This window comes from Arachis hypogaea, chromosome 14 (genome assembly GCF_003086295.3).
Source record: "Arachis hypogaea cultivar Tifrunner chromosome 14, arahy.Tifrunner.gnm2.J5K5, whole genome shotgun sequence".
NCBI classification, from domain to species: Eukaryota; Viridiplantae; Streptophyta; class Magnoliopsida; order Fabales; family Fabaceae; genus Arachis; species Arachis hypogaea.
The window spans coordinates 67,016,245-67,023,177 of NC_092049.1; the positions used below are offsets into that span (position 1 = coordinate 67,016,245).

The 6,933-nt window shown below is 39.0% G+C and overlaps 1 non-coding gene across 1 annotated transcript; it reads left to right on the forward strand.

Moving 5' to 3' along the window:
- Positions 1–3,738: 3,738 nt before the first annotated feature.
- LOC112745741 (small nucleolar RNA R71) lies at positions 3,739–3,845 on the forward strand. Its single transcript, XR_003173654.1, has one exon. It is a non-coding gene; the product is annotated as a small nucleolar RNA R71 (small nucleolar RNA).
- Positions 3,846–6,933: the final 3,088 nt, after the last annotated feature.

Genomic DNA, 6,933 nt, shown 5'->3' on the forward strand with positions numbered 1-6,933 from the left:
CCAAAAATCACTAGGAATCAAGCCACAAAGGCAAGGAAGAGACATAAAAGAGCTCAAGAACATCATTGGTTCCTCAAGAAGGAAATGCCATTATCACTAAGGTGGACTCGTTCCTTGTTCTTACTTTCTCTGTTTTTCGTTTTCTCTATGTTAAGTGCTTATCTATGTTTATGTCTTCATTACATGATCATTAGTAGTAATTAGTGTCTATTTTGATTTTATCCCCAATTAAGTCATAGTCTATTTTTCTCATCATCAGCAAACATGAATAATATAGTAGATCTTTTGAATAAGAGGCAATAAAATGTCGAGTTTTAATAAGAGAAATTCTAATTAGTTAAATGTGGTGGCAATGCTTTCTGTCTTCTGAATGAATGCTTGAACAGTGCATATGTCTTTTGAATTTGTTGCTTAAGACTGTTAAATATGTTGGCTCTTGAAAGAATGATGAACATGAGACATGTTATTGATAATCTAAAAAATCATAAAAATGATTCTTGAAGCAAGAAAAAGCAGCAAAGAACAAAGCTTGCAGAAAAAAAATAGCGAAAAAAAAATAGAAAGAAAAAGAAAAAGCAAGCAGAAAAAGCCAAAGCTCTTAAAACCAAGAGGCAAGTGCAAAAAGCCAATATCCCTTAAAACCAAAAGGCAAGGGTAATAAAAAGGATCCCAAGGCTTTGAGCATCAGTGGATAGGAGGGCCAAGAAGGAATAAAATCCTGGCCTAAGCGGCTAAACCAAGCTGTCCCTAACCATCTGCTTGTGGCGTGAAGGTGTCAAGTGAAAACTTGAGACTGAGCGGTTAAAGTCAAGGTCCAAGCAAAAAGAAGAGTGTGCTTAAGAACTCTGGACACCTCTAATTGGGGGCTTTAGCAAAGCTGAGCCACAATCTGAAAAGGTTCACCCAATTATGTGTCTGTGGCATTTATGTATCCGGTGGTAATACTGGAAAACAAAGTGCTTAGGGCCACGGCCAAGACTCATAAAATAGCTGTGTTCAAGAATCATCACACTGAAATAGGAGAATCAATAACACTATCTGAATTCTAAGTTCCTATAGATGCCAATCACTCTGAGCTTCAATGGATAAAGTGAGATGCCAAAACTGTTCAGAAGCAAAAAGCTACTAGTCCCGCTCATCTAATTAGAATCTGAGCTTCACTCAAAGACTCTGAGATATTATTGCTTCTCAACTTATTAGTCTTCTATTTTATTTGTCTAGTTGCTTGAGGACAAGCAACAGTTTAAGTTTGGTGTTGTGATGAGCGGATATTTTATACGCTTTTTGGGGTTAATTTCATATAGTTTTTAGTATATTTTAGTTAGTTTTTAGTTTATTTCCATTAGTTTTTAGGAAAAAATCATATTTTTGGACTTTACTATGAGTTGTGTGTTTTTCTGTAATTTCAGGTATTTTTTTGGCTGAAATTGAAGGAGCTGAGCAAAAATCTGATTCAGGCTGAAAAAGGACTGCTGATGCTGTTGGATTCTGACATCCCTGCACTCAAAGTGGCTTTTCTGGAGCTACAGAACTCGAAATGGCATGCTTCCAATTGCGTTGGAAAGTAGATATCCAGGGCTTTCCAGAAATATATAATAGTCCATACTTTGCACAAGGATAGACGACATAAACTGGCGTTCAACGCCAGTTCTCTGCCCAATTCTGGCGTCCAGCGCCAGAAAAGGATCAAAAGCTGGAGTTGAACGCCCAAACTGGCACAAAAACTGGCGTTCAACTCCACAAATGGCCTCTGCATGTGAAATGCTTAAATATCAGCCCCAGCATACACCAAGTGGGCCCCAGAAGTGGATCTCTGCATCATCCATCATAGTTTACTCATTTTTTGTAAACCTAGGCTACTAGTTTAGTATTTAAACAACTTTTAGAGACTTATTTTGCATCTCATGACATTTTTTAGATCTGAACTTTGTACTCTTTGACGGCATGAGTCTCTAAACTCCATTGTTGGGAGTGAGGAGCTCTGCGGTGTCTCGATGAATTAATGCAAGTATTTCTGTTTTCTATTCAAACACGCTTGTTCCTATCTAAGATGTTCATTCGCGCTTAACTGTGATGAAGGTGATGATTCGTGACACTCATCACCATTCTCAACCCATGAACATGTGCCTGACAACCACCTCCGTTCTATATCAGATTGAATGAGTATCTCTTAGATCTCTTAATCAGAATCTTCGTGGTATAAGCTAGAATAGATGGCGGCATTCATGAGAATCCGGAAAGTCTAAACCTTGTCTGTGGTATTCCGAGTAGAATTCAAGGATTGAATGACTGTGACGAGCTTCAAACTCCTGAAGGCTGGGCGTTAGTGACAAACGCAAAGGAATCAAGGGATTCTATTCCAACCGGATCGAGAACCAACCGGTGATTAGCCGTGCTGTAACAGAGCGCGTGAGCGTAGTTTTCACTGGAAGGATGGAAGGTAGCCATTGACAACGGTGATCCACCAACATACAGCTTGCCATAGGAGGACGTGCGTGCGTGAACAAGAAGACAGAGGAAAGCAGAGATTCAGAAGACAAAGCATCTCCAAAACTTCAACATATTCTCCATTACTGCATAACAAGTAACCTTTAATCCATGCTCTCTTGTTTATTTGCAATTCAACTGATAAACATAATTGACTTCCTGACTAAGATTTACAAAATAACCATAGATTGCTTCAATCCAACAATCTCTGTGGGATTCGACCCCTACTCACGTAAGGTATTACTTGGACGACCCAGTGCACTTGCTGGTTAGTGGTACGAGTTGTGAAAAGTGTGATTCACAATTCGTGCACCACTGATCTTCTGGAGAAATCCGTACTTTCATAAAAGATCTCGCGTTTTCGAAAATTGGGGTTGTTACAATTGCCTTACATTCTTCCCATTTCACCTTCTTCATTTTCTCTCTTGGATTTTTCTCAGTGTCACTTGGGAAACCATCAGTGGACTTAGAAATCTGCTGAGAGAGGTGTCCCACTTGAGATTCAAGCTTCTTAATAGTCTCTCCTCGACTTTTCAGACTATCTATCACTTCCTCCTTGAAGTTTTTCATGTCTTCAGACTCCTTGCAAAGATTTACAAGCATGGCTTCAATTTTGGATATTCTGTTATCATCATGTGGTGATGGTTGGTTGGAATTGGGGTGTTGAGAATGGTTATCTTGGTTTTGGTATGGTGGCTGGGAAGAATTGTTGTATGGATGTTGATATGATCTTGGGTTGGATTATTGGTAGGTGTACTGGTTAGTGTTATGAGGTTTGTGGTCTTGGCCTTGGTTTTGTTGGTTTCTGCACTCAAAGTTTGGGTGGTTCCTCCAACCAGGGTTATAGGTGTTAGAATATAGATCATGAGCTTGCCTAGATGAATTTCCAAGGTAATTGGCTTCCTCCCAGTTAACTCCTTCCTCTGTATCCAACTCTCCTCGAGGTGATGGTTAGGTATGGATGGCTGCAGCCTGATTCTTCTCCAATTGCTTGGTCAAATCAGCTAGTTGCTTGGTAATCATCTTATTTTGGGCCAAGATTGCATCCATGTGGTTTAATTTTATGACTCCTCTGTTGTTGCTTCTGTCTGAGACATAAAAATACTCATTGTCAGCCACTGTCTCTATAACATCAATGGCTTCTTCAATGGTCTTCTTGTTGTTCAGGGAGCCTCCAGATGAATAGTCTACAGCTTTCTTTGATTCATAGGAAATCCCTTCATAAAAGATGTGCAATTGCACCCACTCATTAAACATCTCAGGGGGTATTTCCTTGTTAGATCTTTGAATCTCTCCCAGGCTTTATACAAAGTTTTACCATCCTGCTGTCTGAATGTCTGCACCTCAGTTCTCAGTATATTCACTCTTTGAGGAGGGTAGAACCTTGCTAAGAATTTATTCACCACATCCTCCCAGGTTGTCAAGTTTTCTTTGGAAAATGATTCTAGCCATTTGGATGCTTTGTCCCTCAAGGAAAATGGAAACAGTAGCAATCTATAGGTGTCAGGATAAACAATTGTTCTGCACGAGGGTGATGAATTGATGCTTCAATTCGAAATTATTAGCATGGATAGTTGGCTTTTGAATGCTGCTACCACAGTTTCCTGGGCTTGGATTGATATAGGAGCCTAAAACTCTCCTCTCTTGTCCAGCAGGGTTGGCTGCACCTCTTCTGGCTTGATTGTTCACCTTTTCTTTATGATGGTTTTCCATATCATCCTCCATGTTTATATCCAAATCTTCCTCTTCTTCCTCTACACCAATGGCCTTTTTTCCTCTTGTTTCCCTTCTCAATATGAGGAAGGTTCTTTCTGGTTCACTGTCAAAAGAGGTTGAAGCCTCTCTTCTACCTGTCATACAAGTACCAAAACAAGCAGCACCCAATAAGTGAAGATTTCACAGTTAATGAAAAAGTGTCGTTAGAGCAATTGAGGCAATTAATCAAACAGCTAATGAGTTAGTGGATTAGTTTTGCTGGAAAGTAAAGAAATAAAGAAAAATAAAGAGACACTAAAATTGCAAAAAGTAAATGTAACAGCAGAAATTGAAATTCAATTAACAAAAGAAAAAAAATGCTCAATCTAGTTATCCTCCAATTTAGTAATTGTCAATACAAAACTAATCACCGGCAACGACGCCATAAACTTGATTCACTCGAAAACTGTCTCTCAATAATTTCCTACTGGCAGGTGCACCGGATTGTCTTCAAGTAAAAAGTCACTATAGCGTGAGGTCGAATTCCACAGGGATTGGTTGGTTGATCAATGTTAATTGGAGAATTGTGCTAGTTGAGTGAAATCAAAATTGGGTTGAGATTGAAGAATGTAAATTTGGCGGGAAACTTAAATTGTAAGAAATTAAATGAAAAAAATTAAAGATCGAGAAATTAAATGATAGAAGCTTAAATTGCATGAAATTAAATGGGAATGGGGATTAAGCATGAAATTAAAGAGCAAAAAGTAATGAGAATGGGTAAGATCAGAGTGAGGGATTCATTGGGGTCAGGAGATGTGATAATTCTCTGAATCAAGTTCATTTTCATCTCTTTCTCAATCAATGCATTCATTGATCTTCTTGGCAATCTTAGGTGATTAGATCCCAATTCCTTGGCAATCTAATCTCTCTAAGCATGAACAATTGCCCAAATTCATAGATCAAAGTATTGGTAGAATTACATGTCACTATATCCATCCAAACCCCAATCTAATCCAATGTGAGAAAGCAATTCTAGCATGATCTCCTCATTCCTCTTCCAAGATTCAAAAGAGATCCAATTATGGATAACTTCTTTCCCAAGATAACTATCCAATAGGATGAAGAACGAAAGCTTTCTAGCAAAATCAAGAGAAAAGAAAGAAGAAGAAAAATGAAAACTAATATTGATCCATTGAATTACACAGAGCTCTCTAACCCAATGAAAGGGGTTTAGTTGTTCATAGCTCTCAGAATGTAAAATGGAATTGAAAGATACCTTCAAAATTGAAAGAATTGCAGCAAATTAAAATTAGCAGAGTGTCAGTATCTCTCTCCGCCAGCTAAAAAATTTTCCCAACTAACTTGAATTCTAATCTATTTATACACTTTCTTTAATTGATCTTCAATCTCTGAATTGGGCTTTTGGCCTTCATTGAATTGGGTTGAAGTTGCTCCAATTGGTTTCCCTTGCTGTTGAGAAGAGATCTGCTTGAATTGCAAAGTTCTGATGCTCACGTTGGAGTCCACGTTTGAGGCCCAACATTGAATCAAACGCCTCTTTGAAAATTCAGTTCTGCTTGCTGTCATTGGCGTTTGACTCAATGTTGGAGTGCCAACGTTCTTCTACCCACGCGTACGCTTGCCTTGCGCTTTTGCGCCCTTGGAATCAGAATACGCATCCACACGTATGCATATGCTATGCGTGCGCATGGATGCAAAAATCCCAATTTCCAACTTTGAAAGCTTTTAGAAGAACGTTGGCCTCAGCATTAGACTGGCAACATGCCCTCCAATGTTGGCCTATCCACGCGTGTGCGTGGATTCTCAAAAGTTAAGCTCGCGCGTACGCGCTATAGACGCGTGCACGTCATTGCCCTTTTTCAAATTCAGGATTTTGAAATGAAGATCGCGCACGTTGGCCACCAACGTTTGAGGCAGCGTTGTTGGTCCAACGTTACCCATCTACGCGTACGTGTCAGCCACACGTGCACGTGGATTGTCAGAATTTCCAATCCACGCGTGCGCGTATAGCACGCGTGCGCTTCGCTACAGATTTTCCAAATCTCCAGAAAGCTCATTTTAGCACAACGTTAGGGGTAACGTTGGCATGTCAACGTTCCCTCCAACGTGGGCATCAGCTAATTATGCAGAGAATTCCTCTGCCTCCCTCTCAATATTTGAGGCAACGTTGGTGGTCCAACTTGGCCACCAACATTGCTTCTTCTTCATCCTTTTCATGCTCATTCTTCAACTTCCTTCCATGCTTTCCTTCACTTGTCATCAATCAATACATGCATCAAAGTCTTGCTAAAGTTATGGGAATTATCATCATTCTTAGAACCCAAGTAATTATAGCATAATTCTCATGAAATTGCATCAAATTAACCATGGTTGGATGAATCTAGGCATACATGAATTTCTAACCCAATTGCTTACTTATAGCTCAAAAAAGAGCATAAAACCTTCTGAAAACAAAGAAAAAGGCTAGTGAAACTAGCCTAAGATGCCTTGACATCATTGATAAACCCTATATTTAGGGATTATCTTGTGTTGAATTTAGAGGATTTTGTCAACCTTTCTCCCATTTATCTAATAAAATAGCATGGTTTTGTAAATTCTCCTTTAATTATGCTTAAGAGTGAAAATATGCTTTTTAAGTCCTTAATTGTTTAATCTTGATTTACCTTTGATTCCATTAGATGCCTTGATATGTTTGTTAAGTGATTTCAGTTTTAGGAGGCAAGGATTGGA